Genomic DNA, 20,359 nt, shown 5'->3' with positions numbered 1-20,359 from the left:
CTGCTACTAAAATGCTTCAGAATTTTTTTTTCATTTATTGGAACTTAAAAGGAAAGGTAGCAGCCTAAGTAACAATTGTTTTGCACATTCGTAAACATTCTTTGAATTATGATTTTGAGGTTTTGTTAAATAACAAATATTAGCGTATTAATTCTTCGCTTCCATTTCCTTGAAAATAAATTTCTAAATCAATGTAAAAAGGCAACTAAATTAATAAGCTGAGTTTTTTTAAAGCATTAATGTTATTCTTTATTAACAAGTTTGATATCGTAACAAACCTTGAACTGAAGAGGAGGCTCATACAAATAGCAATTAGGGCTAGAAGCATTACTTATATATATGTTAGATGCAGAAAGTTGCTCAAATCTCGAGGTAAGCTAAAAGGATAAATTAATGAAGGATGCTGTAAAAATCTGAGGTAAGTTCCCAAATCAGTTGGGTTGGATTAGATCCGTAAATTACGGAATAACACATTAAGATTATAAGAGGGACTTCTTTCAAAGAGGGCGTTCTAAAGAGAACTTACTTAGGTTACTTATGAGAAAATAATCATAACCTTTTCATATGGGCTCTAGATTTTATTTTTTTAAATACTGAAGCCATTTAGTCAACTATTCAGTCAACAAGGAATAGAAAAACGAATCGACATAAAAGTATATTAAAAAAGACATATATTTTCTAATTAGCCTTTGATTAATTCAGAGCGAAGTGTCAGATTTTGTTTAAGAAGGGGCTAACCAAGTTAAAGATTTAATCTTTGACATGTTTTTATGTGTAAAGTAGCATAGATATATACTAAATTTTTAAGCATGTATTTACACAATCTTATATGTTGCAAAATATATTTTGTGAATATCCATAATCAGCATGTTAAATATAACATATTAAAATAAATTAGTATTTTAGATAATTAGATTACATTTATTGATTAGTAAGGAAGCGAAACAATTTTCTAAAATATCGATATAGTAGATAAAACCGAAAATTGAAACTAAATTAATCACGAATCCAAGGCAGCAAGCAATACACAGTGCTAGTGTATTTTTTAGGAACGAATTCTTTTTTTCTTTAAAAAAGAAGCCGTATATTCACAAATCCATCGATAGTTTCTTAAACATTTACGTATTAACGTTTGTAGCATTCTGCGTTGTGATTAAGTTCACTTGAATAAAATCAGGTATGATGTTTTAAACTGTCTTTAGATCAGACCATAATTTATATCATTTCTGAAAACGTAAAAGGACTTGTGAACAGAAGAAATATTTCAAATGAACTAACAAGGATTTAATAGTTTTAAATCATTGTTGTTATTTTAACATAAATATTCACATACAAATAAATGACCCTTGAATTTTTTCTGTGTTAAGGTAAATATTTTTCTACGCTATGTAATTATTAGATTTGTCTCTGCTATATTAAAAACACTTTTTTGGAAACAAATGGGGGGCATTTTGTTACGATTTCCAATTTTTTTCTGTTTATTGGAGTTGCATGAATGAGTTGAATTTTAAAGGAGAATTTTGAAGGAAATTTTAAAGTTGAATTTTAAAGGAATTTTAAAATGAGTTTATTGGAGTTGAAAGAATGAGTTAAATTTTAAAGGAGTAACCTGATCTTTTAAAAAAGACATAATTGTCTGTAATGTAAAAGTTTTTAATTCGAAGGTAAAATAATGTACAAATTAGAGAAGTAGAATCGACGCTCCTTACTTTTGTGCACTTTCCAGGAAAAAATATAAACAAAGGTGAGATGGACAGTGCAGTGTGCGTAGAAGTTGCAAATGAGTTACCAAAAATAGTTTAAATCAGCTTTTCAGGTTCTCGTATAAAAATTGTTAGGTTTTTCACATACGATTAGTATACTAAAATATGCTCACCTTCGAATTAATTTAATTAAATCAAAAGGATAGAAATTTCTCCATTCACCACCAGGACAATGTCATCGTTAATCCATCCTTTTAGCATGTTGAACAACAGTGTGAAATTACAATATCCGCGCCATCGAATTCTTCAATAAAAATAAGAAAATGAAAAAATCAGAGCCCTGAAATTCTTCTTAACCCCATTGCATAGCATGCACTACAAGTGAATTACATACCTAACATAATGTTGGTAAACGAAGTAAAAAAGAAATATTTAGTTCAGTTATTATACTTGTCGCAGATGTGTTCTTTAGTCCTGCGCTACGCTCAGCTGTAATATTTAATCATTGAAATAAACTGCTATACGACCTAATTCGACGAACCTTTTTATTTTGTTTCAAAAACAAGGCTTTGAAATGTATGATACTACTGTTTTTCGTTACAACTCTACAAATCGGAAGCCAAATGCTTTGCTATCCTAATAATATGTTTCATATAAACTTTACAAATTAGTTCAAATACCTCTAATTTAATGTAGAAGAGATGTATTCTTGCACATCTGTTTATCAGCAAAACCAAATCAGTTGCTAGAAGTCATGTGTGTTCAAAATTTCAGACGCTAGTGCCATAATTTCCATAATCTTTTAGTTTTCTGCATAAAAACCATACTTAATACTCAGTCCTTCAGTATTTAAAATAAAGATAGATGTATGCAATATAAATGATATTAGAAGTCTTTTAATTTTCCCACTACTATCACTTTAGCAGATTTTGTTTCGTGGGTAAGATTAAAAACACGATTTTACTACATAATATATATGAAGGTAACTGAAAAAATAAATGGTAAATACTGAACCTATGTGTACGTGAAAGAAAGAGCAAAAAACAAAAACAATGTTGCTTTGAAAATGATTAAACTTTGTTGTCGCAGATGAAATTCGAAATAACACTCGAAATATTTCCTCTGCGTAAGCCTTAACGTTTAATATATATATGATTATTACAAAATGATAATTCTTTAGGGCCTTTCTTTAATCGATAAAAAATAAGTGACAGTTTTAACATATTTTCATTTAATTTTTAAAAATTTTTACATATTATTTACAATTAAAAGAAATCAATGCGCAGAAAAAAAATCTGAAAGGTTTCAGATTTTAAATTACTTCCAAAAGGGCGTTTCTTTTTAGTCCAAAGGGATTTGAATCCCGAAGGTCTATTAGTTTCGTTTTGGCATTTTGCGTCGGACTCATAAACGTCGGTTCACTTTTCAAACTGTTGCCACAAAATGTTAGAGTCCTGCATTATATTTGAAGAAATTAAATAATGAAAAATCTGCATAAATGTATGTATATTTCTCGTATTGTGATAAAACAACGGTACATAGAGTCATCGAATTTTGAATAACGTAATCCTCCAACGAATATGAGCATGTGGAAGACCAAATTTGAAATTTGAAATTTGTTTTATGATCGATTTCCTATTTTTTAAAACTTTGACGAATTTTTGATTAACAAACTCAAGGATTTCAAAGCGAGCAATGGCAACGTTGTGCAGAAAAAACATTTTTATCTCCAGCGCGTGAGTCTCTGTATCGGAAATTCTAAAGATATGCTCGTTTTAAAACTATTTTGCGATATTGCTGTTGCACTGGATCTTATGGTTTAAGTGCGAGGAACATGATATTTAATAAAGAAAGGTAACACACAAAATGTTACAAAAACGCCCCTTTGGACGTAATTTAAAATCTGAAACATTTCAGATTTTTTTTTTTTTTTTAACGTTTTGTGTTTACTTTTATTTATTTACCTTTGTTAACGTTTTGTGTTCACCTTTATTTATTAAATATTATGTTGTACGTACTCAAACTATAAAATTTAGTTCAACAGCAATATCTCAAATTACATATCTTTAGAATTTCCGATAGAGAACCTCGCGCTGGAGATATTTTTTTCCCCCGTACAGTGTTGCTATTGCTCGCTTCGAAATCGTTTCGTTTGTTTAATCAAAAATTCGTTGAAGGGTTACAAAATCTGAAATCGATAATAAAATTAATTTCAAATTGAAATTAGGGCTTCCACGTGTCCATATTCTATGGAAAATTATGTTATTCAAATTTGGGTGGCTCTAGGTACCGTTGTTTTATCACAATGCGAGAAACATACGTACATTTATTGAGATTCTTCATTATTTAATTTCTTTAAATATAAGACAGGGCGATAATACATGGTGGCAACGATTTCAAAAGTGATTCAGCCTCTTAGCAAAATGCCAAAACGAAATTAATAGTCCTTCAGAGCCAACCTGCACTTTTGGACTTAAAAAAAAAAAAACGACCGAATGGATGTAAAATGCACAATTTAAGGGAAATTTCCTTGCGTGACAAGGTATTCCAGATTACCTCAGCTTAAAGGTAATAATTTTATCAGATTTTAAATAATGAGAAAAGGGAATTTAGACTCCCAGGTATATGATATACCGATGAGACAAATAATATGTACGTATGTCCGATCTGTAACAGAACTGCTATAGACAGATATTAAGTTGCATTATACATAAAGTTTTGCTTAATTTAATAACATACATGTGAGACATCAGATAAATAAACAGCTAATGAGCAATATATCGAACAACTAAGCAGTGAAGAAAATCACGTCATATCATATGCTCCTGTTTTAGAAGGCGGCTGAAAAACCGGCAAAAATATTTTGTAATTATGTTATTACATTAAAATTGCATAATTGAAATGGCGATAACCGAAGAATCGAATTATCGCAGTTAATTTAATATACAATTTTAATTTAGCTGTATTAAAATTTTTAATACTTATAAATTTCATTACATTAGAAGGTATTTCTCCCGCCTTCGTGGTGTGGTCGTCTGCACGCTCAGCGCGTAATTGAGAGGTCCGGGGTTCGATTCCCGGCAAAGGCGTTGCATATTTTTCATCACTCCTGCTTTCCAAAAATTACCTAATTTCTCTACAGTGGCGCCCGAACTAAAAGGGTGTTGGATGATGATTCTCTTCTCCCTGGATTTGGCGACCTAAAAACCCAGTTGCCAAATCCCACCTTCTTGGTATGCCTTCGTGGTGTGGTAGTCTGCACGCTCAGCGCATAATTGAAAGGTCCATGGTTCGCTTCCCGGCATTGCTTATTTTTAATTTTTTCTGCTTCCAAAATACCTAATGTCTCTACAACGTAAAAAATAACAAAAATTGTGTTTATGATTTCTCATTCATGAATAAGTTTTTTGATAAAATTATTCAAGCTAATTTGTTTTAAGTGCATTCTGCACTCTCATTTATCCCAGTTTGGAAAGTGTGTCTAGAAGCAAAATATTGTTTGCATTTTATTCTCCTTCGAAAAAAGTTTCAACACTTCAAATGTATTTACTGCCTTTTTTATGTCATACTTTCTCTGTGTATGTATATCGTACTTCCTCAGAACGATATATGTATATAGAGGACTGTCGTACTTCCTCGGTCCTACTTTTACATCGCACTTTATCGGAAGCTCATTTGATTTAACTGTAAGCGATGAAAGATACTAAGCTTATCTGCCTAAAGAGCGTAATGCTTTCGAGAAGGATTCTGTAAGGAAACCTAAATCACATTTGTACTCCTTATGGAGAAACCCACAAATGCAGCCAGGCATTTGCCATGATTCTGGCCCAGATCGAAAACTCAAATTCTTTGGGCTTATCCAATCGGCCATCAGAAGGCCCAGTTTTATAGAAAATTACTTGAATCAAGTCATTGAGAATTTAATAATTTGTTGTTACATAGTATCTGCTAAATAACTTAAAGATGACATAGATTTAAAATTCTAACATAGTACAGCGGTAATATCTCTGAACACTAGTACTTCGAGCCAGTGTCTAGTTCTGGCGAACAGGCTGACTCCATGGAGACTTTCATGGTTTTCCTTATGTGTTAACGTCAGTGCCAGCCAGTTTTCCTTAAGCAGTTCTCCACGAAAGCATGCCTTCATTAGGCAGATAATACTTACGAATACTTGTTTTGCCGCAATCAAATAAATAAAACTAAACCTAAAACACTTATGTGTTTTTGCCACCTTTTAAAGGACGTTTTACACACAACATCCTCCTGTAACAGCAATGAGATAATTTTACTTGATCGCATATTTCATATTGATATATTTTACCCATTCCAATATTCAAAAGGATAATTATAACACTATTTTGGCTGATTATAGAGTTAGAAATAGATTATAGAACAGATGGACATAGATGATAGAAATCGATCTTTACACAGCGCTTGTATAATTGTTACATTGTGGTTGAACTGACTGCTTATATTATATACAGGTAGATAACATAAATTTAAGCATACCAAATTTATGAGTAAAAATATTACTTTAGAATGAATATTACACAAATATTTTTCAGAAAAACAATTTAAGGTGGAAATATTGTGCGATATGCATTCTAAAACAATATTTTCCTCCTTAAATTGTCTTTCTGAAAACCGTAACTGGTTTTATATGTAATATTTTATAAAAGGATTTAAAGAAAATTTAATCAGTTATTCTTTAAAATTTCAACTTTCCTTGAAAAGAAAATGTATTTAATGTGTTTCTTCTCAAGGTATGCTATTTAGATTATTTCTTGACTTCCTTGTAGAATATTTACAAACAAATAAAGCTGATACATTTGAGATTCAAACCATATATTTATTTATTTTGAAACATCTTAAAAAGTCTGATGCGGACACCACATGACTTCCTTGTACGACAAATAAATGAAACGCAATTTTTGCTAAACTTCATTTAAACCTATTTCGTTTGAAAATGAGATATGATCTTCCATTTCAAAATGCCCCTTTGGCACTGCCGAAAGCAATAAAAAAGGGAGCTGCACAATTAGGTGTTATACAGATGCCCCATACAGAAACTTTCAACATTCTACGGTTAACCGTTTTTTGAGTTATGCGATATACATGCATACATACGTACAGACATACGTTGCGCTAAATCTAGTCATAAGTCCCAAATATAAAATTTCAACATTTTATGTTAAGTTATGCGACATACGTACGTGTAAATGTCATGATGGAACTATTCAAAATGGAAATTTCCTTTGAAATATGAAAATCGAAATGTTTCGTGATTACAATATTTATTTCTCACAAGTCAAGTCATAAATAACTAACTACTAATAAATTTATGATGCAATCTAAAGAATTATTTAAATCTAACACTTTAAACTGGAATAAAATTATAATATTTGAAAATTAAATATAAACATAATACTAAAATAAGTTGCGAATAATTTGTATTCGAAAAATTGGAACACGAGAGAAAAAAATTCTCACAAATTCCCTTTGTATATTAAAAAGTATTTCCTCAGAAAATAAGGATAAAAAAATGCAAGATTAATTTTTCACCATTATCGAAGCAATTCCTTAAAGAAACTGAAAATTTAAAGCATTTTACGTAGTTTCTCTTACTGATGTATATTGACTAACTTTCTGTATTCGGCACACATCTTGATTTAAGGTACGAGTAATATATAGCATATGTGTTAGTGTGCAAATTATAAAGTAGTCAAATAGGCGATAAAATACTATTTTAGCAACCATTCTCGTGACGAAGATACCATAGGGAGAAAAACTAATTTCACTCGCTAAATTCAACGGAGGGGAGAATTAGCTTAATTATATCCACATGGTAAGGGGGGCCCGCTTTTGAAGCAGTTTGAGTAAAAATGCTTGCCGCTTTTGCGACAGTCCTGGTAAGAAAACACGATTATTTTTACGTCGTTTCCTGAAAAAACCCGGAACGCTCGGGGGGTTAAATAATATTGCATAATATGATACATATCATATGCTTAAATGCTTGAAAGTATTTAACTGAAGTGGTTATGTAAAAATAAATTATTTGTTCAAATATGCTACACGTATTTTAATACACAGCTATCATTCTGTCATTGTATATAGTATGGTAATTTTAATGTGTTTCATATTGACAAAAGCTTATGCAATTTATTAGGATTTATACTTTTTAAATATATCATTTTGAAAATAAACATACTATGCACTTTATTATTAGAAAGTTGTATACTGAAGTATTTTCATCAAAACTCGATTTTCTTAAAATACGTTTTTTCGCAGTTGTATGCATAGCATTTAAAGTATGCTAAAGTTACCCCGTGGAAGAACTATTAAATGATTTATATGTTTGATATACAATAATACTTTACAGAGAACTTTACCTGAAACATTTGCTAATAAGTAAGTTCCAATTTGTAAGAAAAATTTTAGTTGTATCATTGATTGCGTAGAAGTTTCAAATCACTTTTAGTTGATATGTTATACTTTGATGAAGGCAGCTTATTTTACATTAATTATGCTTATACCAACTATTGGAAATTGTATAATATTACAATATCTCTCAGAAAATAAGCATTTTATATATTTCATAACAAGAAAATTATTTTAAAAAAATATTTACATTAAAACTTGATTATCTCAAAACATGAATTTTCAATGTTGCGCGCATGATATTTTAAAAACGGTTCTTAGTACACACTTTAAATTTAATGGACTTCTTTATATGAGTATTATCATCTAAGTGAACCAAAAATATATTTAATATTTTAATAGTAAAAAATTTTATGCATGGAAATATTAAAATTTTTTTATTAAAATGCATTGCCCTACTAAAAATGCCCCATAGAAACCAGTAAAACTTTTTATGGGTACCCATAAGATTTTATGGGTTTTTATTGACTTTTACTGGTTTCTGTTGGTCTCTGTGGGTTTTTTTTACTGGTTTCAAAATGACCCATAGAAACCAGTAAAACTTTCTACTGGTACCTATAGAATTTTTGATGGTTTCTATTGACTTTTACTGGTTTCTATTGATCTCTGTGGGTTTTTCTTACTGGTATCAATTGACACCCATACAACCAACATTCAATGGCAGAACTTTGTACTGGTTTGTATAGGTTTATATTGACTTTTGCTGGTTTTCTTACTGGTATCAATATAATAATAAATCTTCTGTTGTTTTATATGGGTTTGTGCTATTTTTTTATCTGACGTTAATATACTTCTTGTAAACAAAATTATGAAAATATGATCTCTTTAAGACCACCAGAGTAACCTGTAAACGCAGGTGGTCGTTTTAGAGAGGGTTTTTACTAAATATGCTATTTTTTTTATTTAAATTTTTTTTCGGAAGCAATAACAGTAATCATATACACTACACACAACGAGGTCTCTCCAAGGCGACCAGCCGCAAATAAAAATTCATCTTTGCAAGTGGTCGCCTTAGAGAGGTGATGCTCAATACCAATAGATACTCACGTTCTCAGAGATACGTTTACCTTTTAGATGTGGTCGTCTTAGGGAGATTACATCTACGGAATGAATCTCTCTAAGGCGACCAGACACACTTGCAGAATTTTCTTTGTGAATGGTCGCCTTACAGAGGGAATATTCAATACCAAAGTATACTTATGTTTTCAGAAATACTGGTTTCTTTCAGAGGCGGTCGTCTTAGGGAGGTGGTTTTTGCTACGAGTTGGTTCTCTGAATACACACACATAAGCACTTACATTTCTGATATTACAAATAAACACCGGTATCAACCAACATCTCTTTAACGCGAACAAGTTCATTCACAATCGCAAAACTTTTCTCTCTGTTAACGCTGACGTGAAGAAAAAAATTCTCCCTCCCTCTCCCACTCTCAGAAGTTTCCCAAACAAGCAATATGGCGCCGCGCTAGTTATTGTTGTGTGATGGTGGTGTTATTTTCTTCGTGGTTGTAGTAATGCAATATATTATTTACTAGGATTTACTGTATTACAAATTTTACTGTTTTACTGTTTAGAAATTAGTAATAAATAATAAAATACCAGCACTGACTATGAATATACCACTAAAGCCATGCATGTGTAATCGTGTCTAATGTTTGAGAGAACGTTGCTGATAACTGACTATTTGTGAAATGTAGTTTCTGAGCGTGAAATTGATTTTCCATCTTTACTTTTATTCTGAAAAACAATGTGCTTAAAGACTGAAAAGTGATAATTTCAGGCTTGATAATTTGTTTCAGTGTGCAGATGCAGAAATGTAGTTTTTGCATTCTACTGAAACTGTATTTTGGAAAATTTATTTTTTTGATTGCAGTTTAGAAATACTTTTTTAAAGCTTGTTCATGTAGATGCTTTATCATTTGAATATTATGTACTAATAAATTTGAGCATACCTTACTTAAAAATGATCTTGCATGATTTAATTTTGAATTTTTCGACTAATGTGATGTGGCCGAGCAAAAAGAATACTAATTATATTTCGCGAGCAAAAAAGGTAAGTTTTATTAATGAAATAAACATTGAAGTATTTAATGTGTTTATTACTTATTGAATGGGGTAGACAAGACATACAAGCTTAAAGAATCTTTTTTCCACTACTAAAATTATGTGAAAATTTAGATGATCATAGTAGCTGACATTGTTTTTTCTTTTTGGTCTATTTTTCAAGTATGAGACTAGAACCACATTTTTACATTAAATATTTTGTGCTATTTTGTTAAAACACATATAATCATTTTTATGCATACTTTAATTTTCATTATTATTAGTTTGATGAAGAAAATTTCAAATGTGTTTTTCATAAATTGCTTTTGAAATAGAAGTAGATTTAATTAAATAACAGGACATAAAATTCATTCATAGTTTTGTCAGGCTACAGGAAACTCGCATTATCTCGAATTGTGGAGTTGATTGTTTTAGGAACGTTTTGCTGTATAATTAATTGGTGTAGTAATTTTTACGTGGGTATGAATTTTGCAGAAGTAATTGAAAGTTTTTACGAGACATTTAAAACCAAAGCTTTTCGGATCATGAGTCTTATAAGGGCACTGTTATAGCATTGCTTTCAAATATAGTTAGAGTAATATTTAAACATTTATTTTCGGAATCACTTCCACAGGGAATCCGGTTGTTCTCTGTGGATGAAAACCCATATAAATAAATCTTCTGTACAGCCTTATACAAATGCAGTTAAACTTACTGTCATTACAATTAAGCGAATGTAGCCACATTTGTTTACAAAAAGTTATTATTGCTAAATACTGCACTATATCAATTTCATTTAGCATTGTAATTTCAGAAAATGCTCAGCATGAGGTATTTTTATATTATATAATCTACTGTCAAAAACAATAGCTACCTTTTCAGTACTTTAAATTTTACTATTGAGAAATTTTATGTTCAAAATAATATTTCTATACATTATTTCAAGTATTCTTTCTACAATAGAAATCTAAATAACTTGCACGTAAAACACTGACTCAAATTTATTCCAATAATGCATCGCTTTAATTAAATTTATGTTCCTTTGAGATGATATATGAAAAACCTTGTGTAATAATAAATTATATATATATATATATAGGTAAATGGTATTTTTATATATTTTTCGGGTAAAGTGCAGAATCGCCCACTTATTTATTTGGCACTTTATACAAAAGTAAAAGGAATTGGATTTTTGTCAATTTTCTTTTGACTTTTTAAGTGAAAATAGGTTGATGTGTACATGAATAAAGTCAAAGGAGTGCACAATGGCATTTTTGTGCAATTCTGAGATGTTTTTTTAAGTGAAAATAGGTCGATGTGTACATGGATACTGAGTATGTGCAATTCTCAAAAACACGCCAAGCAGTGGACGATTCTACACTTTCCCCATTTTTCTATAGGAATTTAGTTTCATTAAATTAGTTATTTAGTATAATTATGTGTATATGAGTATATTCATACTTATTCACATAGATGGAATTTTTACAGTACGAAAGTTATCTTTTTTACATCAAGAACTACATATACTATAAATACCCATTACGTTATAGATTTTAATTATATAAAATCTGTGGAAGATTATATAGCACTAAAAGTGAGATACGGAATACAACATTATACGCTATGAGATATTTTCTTAATTCCCGAACTGTGCGTTGAGAATTGGTATTTGTTGACACTTGTAAATTTTTTTAAATTCATTTTGTTACAATATAATTTATTGTATTTTGGGTACTATTAAGTTTATTATATGTTATCTTCATGTTTCATTTATCTTTTGAGAGATACAGATAACATTCAAAGTATTGTAATAAGGGGTCGACACAGTATTTGTATATTATTATTTCTTCACTACATTATATTCTTGGATTCATCCTTTCTTCCACGCAAAACATCTATGTGTATGCATGTCATAATAAGCTGCAGGGTGTTACTATCATCGGTAAGCGAGCTTTAAGGGGATAGCAAGTATGCTAAATTTGAACTCTGTGTTAAGTTTCTAATTTGCAAGTCCCGTATTCTTTTTGCTTGCTTGTTAATAATGTTTCTCTTCCTGAAAATTTGGGTTTCTTCTAGTTTTGTTTTTTAATTTGGTTTAGTGCATTGTAGGTAACTTAAAATTTAAGCAGATGCTAGAAAGTACCATCCTTTGGCAATACATTTCTCATTAGGTATCAAATTGTTAAACAAGCTGATGTGATTAAATACAATTGTTTAATTTCCCAATTAAAGAACTGAAATACAAATATATGCAGTGAGGTACAGTACTATATGTATATATTTATAATGAAATCAATAATATATATAGAGTCAAAGTAATGATTCGCAACCATCAAATGAAATGATATTATATATATATGTAAAATATTCTGTAGTCAAATACAAGCAGCTGAATCCGTAATGAACAGCAAGAATTTTGATGGCTTAGAGATGTTGAAACTCCAATCCACAATGAATAAGAAATTTTGCAATCGAGGTAGATTTAATTCAACTTTTCTTTCAGCAAATATGTTGCAGCCACAAACAAGTTGGCAATTTATGCCTATTCCAAAAATTAACATTTTTGATAAATGTGTAGTAAGAAACAAGGAGCAGACAGACTGCAATCCAGCTAATACAAAGCGTAAAAAGCAAATGCGTTACGTTAAGGGTGAAATCTTAATTCAGACCGAGTTAATTTTCGTTCTCGATGAATTTTTACTCGTCTTTGATAGTTAATACTGCTGTAAAATTACTATTGGCTGTTTGAGTTTTAGTTTCTTTTACAACATCAAATTATGTAAGAGTCATATGACATGAATTAATCTCCAAATGATGCAGTGCAGAAAGATTATTGTTTTTAGAATAGAGAAGGAAAATTAATTTTACGCTGCTAATTTAATCTTTTGCATATTCCTTATTTTTCTTACATATATATATGTACATATATCATTCGATGGTTGTGAATCATGACTTTGGTTATTATCTTTCTATTCATTTTATTTTCAGAATTATATAAAGGTAGTTTAAAATTTTGTAAAGAGAATTTATACAAATATTTTGTAATATGTTTATAGATATTGACGTGCATTAAGAAGGACGGGCTCGTAGGCTTCTAGATATTTTAAAATTTTTATTTATTCGCACTGAGTTTTATTTAAAATTACTTTACATGCTATCTCCGCAATTTAGTTCTGTACATTTGATCAGTGCTAATTATGTACTTCTGCTGGTTTATGTTTTTATGGAAATTTGATTTACAGTTCTATTTTTGTGTATTGTTTTTTATAGGGATTCTGTATATGGATACCCGTTCTATGTACGATTGATTCTATGTATGGATACTCCACTATGGTATAATGCTATTGGTTCTGTTTATGGGTTTTGTGCAGCGATTTTTCCAAGAGGTACCTTTATTGGTCTGTGGACTTTTGTGTAGTGTTTTTACAGGATTTGGCGTATGGGTGCCTGTATAGGTGTACATGCTTTTGTTTACTGGTTTTTACAAGGCATAGACCTACGGAATATCCATTTTTTTAATGGAAATTTGGCCAATGGATATGCATATAAAGTTTTGATTTTTGGCTATGGGTTTTTACTGGGATTTTGTTTATAGTGCCTACAGTTCTACAGAGATTTGGCCTACTCGTAACCGTACAGTCGTACGGGTTTCCGTTTACAGGTTTTTTACGGGTATTTCGCCTACAGGTACCTATACAGCCATGCATGTTTCTTTCTATGGGTTTTTACGGGTATTCGGCCTATGGGTACCCGTACAAACGTACAGGTTTCTTTTTATGGGTTTTTACGGGTATTTGGCCGACGGGTACCCGTACAACCGTAATGGTTTCTTTCTATGGGTTTTTACGGGGATTTGGCCTATGGGTACCCGTACAACCGTACGGGTTTCTGTCTGTGGGTTTTTACGGGGATTTGGCCTACGGGTACCCACAGAGCTGTATGGGTACCCGTAGGCCAATTCCCCGTAAAAAAATTTTATCGGTTTCTACGGGGCATTTTTAGCAGGGTGTATAAATTGAGTTCTAAATAAAATGAGAATTTAACATGAAATTCTTAAGATTTTTGGTTCGCAGTAGTCTTTAGATGCTATACAAGCCATATATTAACTATGAAGTTAAAATATATAACAGAATGTTTTAAATTGTGCGCGCAAGGTGGGAGTATTACGTGAACATATAAAAAATTACCTCACAAAGAATATTAAATTATAAAAATATTTGTGGCAACACAAACTATTTGCTTACTAATTCACAAAGCAGCTGTGCTATGTAGTCAGCTGTAGAAAACTGGAAGTAATTGCTTTCAAAATAAATAAGCTATCCAAATTCTTACAACAGGATCATATTCAGAGATTTTGAGGGTTTTAAGGTGTACGAGACCATTTAAGGTAGTTCAATGGAGAACGTGATGCAACCACTTCGCATTCCCCAATGACTTTCGCTTTGGCACTTACGTTTCAACCGTCACCGGAATGACGGCCTTGATAATTCAACGAAAGCACATATTACTATTACTCCTTTCCTGCTCTTAACGTTCTTAGCATATTTCATAATGCCTTACCGGAAATTTCTGTTTTCAGCTATAATCCTGGAAGGAAAAGTTCTGTTCATGCTGGTTCTATCATCTCGACTTGAGGTTTTTGAGAGTTTTTCGAATAGCCTTAACTTGTTTTTAATTGCTAATAGGATTACATAACCAGATGCTGAATGCCATTCCATACTTTTAAAGTAAAAAAAAAATTAAAACTATATTTCCTTAGAAAGACTAATCCGAGCAAGGGTCGGTACTGTTTGCCCCATAAGCCATGTGATGGTTGTCAAAAATTCCAAACGGGACATTATCGTATAATTTTTCATCGATGTCGCTTTTATCACCGAATACTTTCAAGGCAGGGCAACATTCAGATACGTTTACCTTCAATCGTTGAGCCAGAACGTTTCGTATGATGGTAAATTACTCCTGTATCGATTGTTATATTAAAATGCCTCATGATTGAAAAGTCCATTATTGCCAACAACCATAACAGAAATCTGAAAGGATTTTATGTGCGACTTCTAAATATCTGGCAATCTCTGGCAAATTACGCTCGACATCCACGATTTGTTTTCGTGACTTCTTGCTGATTAGCAGCATTATCTTCTGTGTCTTAATGTCTTCTGCAGTTCTTTCGTAAGTGTTCATCACCACTGCAGTTCTAGCATTCTAAGGTCGCTTTCGTGTAACGTCTGTTCCGCCTCAAGGCACTTACTTAAGTGGGTATACTGTCTGGACGAGCTGTCACTTGTCTAGTAGCTCCTGGGTTGGAGTATTTCCGATTGGGCAATGGTGTGTGCAAGTTTCTGAAAGGACTGCCAAGTTTTTCAGGGCGTACACTCTAGGCATTTTTTTAACTCCTTGAGATCCACTATTCGCAGTTGTTTCTATACCTCAGGTTCCCGTATGCCACCGAGGAAGTATTTCATGGATTGTACTTCACGTATTTCTGTTGAGCAGTCAAAAAAGGAGAGATGGGAGAGCATTTCGATATCAGTGGCGAGCTTCTGGATTATTTTGGTGGGCTTCTGCTATCGAGATATTAACTGCAGCCTTCTGTAGCCTTTCAAACACTTCTTAGTAGAGCTTTAGCGTACTGGGTACAGCATCAAAATCTAGCCTCTGGTTTTTCTGGAAGAGTGGGACCGATATCGTCTTCTTCTATTCTCAGAGAAGCTGCGAAATTTCAGGTTTGTCTTCGGAATCCTACCCATTTCCATTTGGAGCTATACAGAACTGAGCCTTGTACATATGCCAAATGTTTTTTCCATCACACGTGGAAAGCATGAGAAATGGGTCGGAAAACATAGGTACCAATTTAAAGGTATCAGAATCGTCTCCAGTTGTCTTTATGAATGTGTTCAAGCTGTCAGATTCTTTTGAGACAACAGCAGAAACTCTGTCATCGATTTGTTGTTCGACATCGGAAACTCTTCCTTTGATTTGTAGTTTGACAGCATTAACTCTTTCTTTGATTTGCTGTTTGACAGCAGAAACACGTTCTCCAGTTTCTCTAACTCTCCTTTCGACCATGTTATTTCTGCTTTCAAAATCCTGGAAAATCTTCTACTGTTTTCTTTTATTTCTTCTTGACAGGCTTAAGTATCAATTTTGGATAGATTCCGTCTTTCCTTGAACTGATATTACTTCCCCTTTCCCTCTTTTGTTGGACGCATTTATCTCTTCTGTAAAGGAATCAACCTCTCATTTTATATCTTCCTGGAACGCAGCAAAGACTGTCATAAGCTGCCTCAGATGCTCCTCAACCGAACAGATAGTAGCCAAAGGATACATCCTCCCAGCAAGTCCTCAACTGTGACGAGACAGGGCTTTTCTGGAAAAGGATGCCGAATAGAACTTACATAACGGCAGAGGAGAAGATGCCAGGTCACAAACCTATGAAGGATAGATTAAATCTAGCAATTTGCGCGAATGGGAGTGGCGACTGTAAAATCAAGCCTCTGCTAGTATACCATTCGTAAAACCCAAGAGGCTTTAAGTCATATAATATTTTAAAAGAAAACCTGCCAGTTATAATTTTAAGAAGTTATGTGGAAGGCAAATCCGAAGGCGTGGGACAGAATGAAATTCTTTGTGGGGTGGATAATTCTGGTGTTCTGTTCTGGTGTTGGCCTCGACAGTGCCCCTACTCACCCACCAAATCTCGAAGATGATTTACTCGAAGAGTTCAAGTATATAAAATTTCCCTACCTACCACCCAACACCACTCCTATCCTGCAGCCCATGGATCAGCAGGTGATTTCTAATTTTAAGAAGTTGTACACCAAGCACATTTTTCGCCGCTGCTTTGAGGTGACGGAGAACACAAAACTTACCATTCGACAGTTCTGGAAAAACCACTTTAACATCGTGATATGCCTAAGAATTATTGATCAGGCCTGGCTGGGTGTTACAACGAGGAACTTAACGTCTGCATGGAAGAAGCTGTGGCCTGAGGCTGTAGCTGAAATGGCATTCGAAGGATTGGAACCCAAAGTGTCAGTGGTAGAGGAGCTTGTTTCTCTGGGAAAATCCATGAGTCTGGAGGTGGATGAGAGAGATGTGAACGAAATCATCGAGGAACAGTCTCAGGAGCTGACAACCGAGGAGTTACACGATCTGCATTTGCAGCAGCATACGGTGGTTCAACGAAAAATTAGTTTTGAAGAGGAGCCAGAGATGGAGGAGGTTATCCCTAACAGAGATATAAAACAGATCTTGGGAATGTGGGAGAAAGTTGTAGAGTTCGTGGATAAAAATCACCGCGAAAAAGTTGCAACTAGTCGTGCATCGGAGTTTTTCAACGAAACTTGCGTAACTCATTTCCGCAATACCTTGACAGGGAGGAAGAAACAAACCTCCTAGGACAGTTTTTTTAAACGATCTGCGGGTGAAAATGAGCAGATCATGACAAAAAGAGCGAAGACCAGTGACAAAAATTAAGCGCTTCCGTAGGCACTTTTTCTTTTAATTATGTTTTTATAGAATATGTATTTGTTATTTATAAATAAATGTTTCTTCTTGTTTTTGAATAAGAAACTACATTTTTCTTATTCAAAAACACTTAAAAAAACAGCTGAGGTCGTGTTTTGGGAGCTGGAACAGATTAATGGCATTTCGATTACTTTCAATGGGGAAAATTGCTTTGAGATACGAGCAAGGTTACGAAACAAATTAAACTCGTATGTCGAGGTACAACTGTACTTAATTATATAATCGTTAGCTAGCAGATAGTAATAAATAATTTTAAAACTGTGCTGCTATCAATATACAGATTATGTTGACTAGTATAATTAATTTAGAATTATGCGCCTGCATATAATAAGATGATGTATGTTACTACAGATACGTCTTAATATAATACATATATAAGTCTGTGCATATATATGAAATCATAATTCTTTTTATACCAGTTAACAGTTAGAATTACTGAACAACCATGAAAGGTTCCCCAAGAATGAAATATGGTGTAACAATGAACACTTAGTTTATAAATTCGATTCTATTTTATATTGTTGTAGAAGTCATTGTAAGAGTGAAAATTCTTCATTCTGCCTTAATGCGATTTTTTGCGTTTAATGCGTTGTTTGGAGATTTTATGATCCCGAATTATATTGATGTGATATATTAATACTGCATTTGTAGATATACGTTTTTTGAGAAACGAGTCAAAGCGATTGATTTTTTGTAAAAATTTGGATTTATCCTTATTTTATTGATGTGCACCAGCACTGAATTAAGAATGGCTTGTGCTATGCTTCGATGGATGAAGAAGCGTTTGTAAGTAATGAATATTATGAACGTTTGAACATATTTAAATGAATAGTATTAAAAGTATATATTTACTAATGTCATATATTAATAGTTTATGGTAAATTTTTCATAATAAATATCATCACAGTTTCATTTCTCATTCTATTGCATTTCTATAGCGGTACATAAATTTTTTGGTTTATATATTGTAGATTGCATCAGTTTTGCAGCGCAATTTATTCCTCGGTATGTTACTTGTAGTGTTATTAGAAATTCCATTATTTTTGTATTTTTTCTGCAATTGGTAGTATCTGATTAGGAAATTTATGTTTTATTTCAAGATGTATATGAAGTTGGTTATATCAAGTGTTAAATAAACTTTGTTATTCGGGCAATAGCGTTAGCTTTATCGAGATAGATAAATGCAGTTCTTATTTCTTAAATACTCAAGATATAAAGACACACTCAAATAGTAGATTCACTCACTTTACGTTTTTTAAGGGTTATATATATACATTAAGGGCGTGTTCAAAACAACCATTGATGAGTAGTCTTGGCGTAATTCGTATTCATACCAAGATTATCCATTTCTCAAGGCAATAATTTTTGTTATTTTTGCTAAACGGTTTACAAAAATATAATTTTCCGAATCCTGAACTCTTATGCATGGAAAGGCAGATTTTAAGATACCGTATTTATGCGAATCTAATGCGCATCCCCATTTTAAAACTTTAAATAATAAAAAAATTGTTTGCCGGCGAATGTAATGCGCATCAATGATATGAGGAATTTATTGAATCTTATTTTATACAACAATGGATTTGTATATAAACTATCAATTAATGGTATGATAATTTTATTTAAATTTAGATACCATATTTTATACAACAATGGATTTATACATAAAGTAGCAGAACATAGAATTAACCTATTAGTGGGCAATTGTTATGTGAAACAATCATTGTTAATTACTACTACCGTATATCCATCCACGGCTAGCCTTAAACTCTTGTTTCGGTATTCCAAGAACTTCAGCCTCCTCTTTTGCTTTATTTCTCATGGTGTCACTAGTCACAGGTTGTCCATTCTTCCTCCTTTCACGTACAAATTCCAAAACTTTTTCTTCAATTTTAGGGTGTCTTCCTTTGCGAGGGCCAGTGAATTTCTTGGTGCTACTTTGGTAGACGGTTGCACGGATTTTGGCGATTTCTTGGCGATTTTCCTTTGGCGATTAATACAACTTATGGTAAACCCATTGCTGGATACGTTATTTATGGTAACCGATACTTTGTTGTCATTTTATTTAAAAAATAAGGCGTTTTATTGTGCATAAATTCCGTGTTTAAAATATTATTTATGACTTTTAAATATTAAAAATCAATTTAATTTTGCATTTTTATTTGAAATAAAAATTTTATTGTTTATCATATTTTATGAAATTTTATGTTGTGGATGATGTAATCAATGACGTCACCTTACTTTAAAAGTAATTCGTTTTAATATGTATAAATTTAATCTAATGTTTTAAACATTATTTATGGCTCTTAAATATTAAAATACAATTTAATTTTGCATTTTTTTAAAAAATGATTTTATTATGTATGAATTTTTAAATAATTTTAATTCTAGTCGTGATGTAATAAGCTCTCTGATTGGTTATAGAATATTTGTGCATTAACGAGCTGTAATCAGCTCCCTGATTGGTTACTGACAATTTGTGCATTTCCGCGCCGTTTTAAAATTTAATTCATATCTTCGAATTCCTTCAAAGATCTCTTCAAAGATGTTATCTAAGTTATGATTCTGATTTTTTTTGTAGTACTTATCAATAAAGAACAGGTTAAATACTCAAAAAAATGTAAGTACATATTTTCTTTTATTTTATAC

General features: G+C 32.0%; 1 protein-coding gene across 1 annotated transcript in view; it reads left to right on the top strand.

Annotated features, from left to right (window-relative positions):
- The first annotated feature begins 9,578 nt into the window (after positions 1 to 9,578).
- Positions 9,579 to 20,359, top strand: part of LOC146994121 (uncharacterized) — a 34,295-nt gene continuing 23,514 nt past the window's right edge. The window contains exons 1-3 of the transcript XR_015044014.1: positions 9,579 to 10,196; positions 19,607 to 19,748; positions 20,292 to 20,330. The gene's annotated coding sequence lies outside the window, so the exon portion shown is untranslated. The remainder of the gene's footprint in view (positions 10,197 to 19,606; positions 19,749 to 20,291; positions 20,331 to 20,359) is intronic.

This window comes from Stegodyphus dumicola, chromosome 11 (assembly GCF_044657685.1).
Source record: "Stegodyphus dumicola isolate Sdum_Otavi_A_Nest chromosome 11, ASM4465768v1".
Taxonomy (NCBI): domain Eukaryota; kingdom Metazoa; phylum Arthropoda; class Arachnida; order Araneae; family Eresidae; genus Stegodyphus; species Stegodyphus dumicola.
Note: the sequence above shows the minus strand (reverse complement) of the source record. Positions and strands in the feature narration are given on the sequence as shown.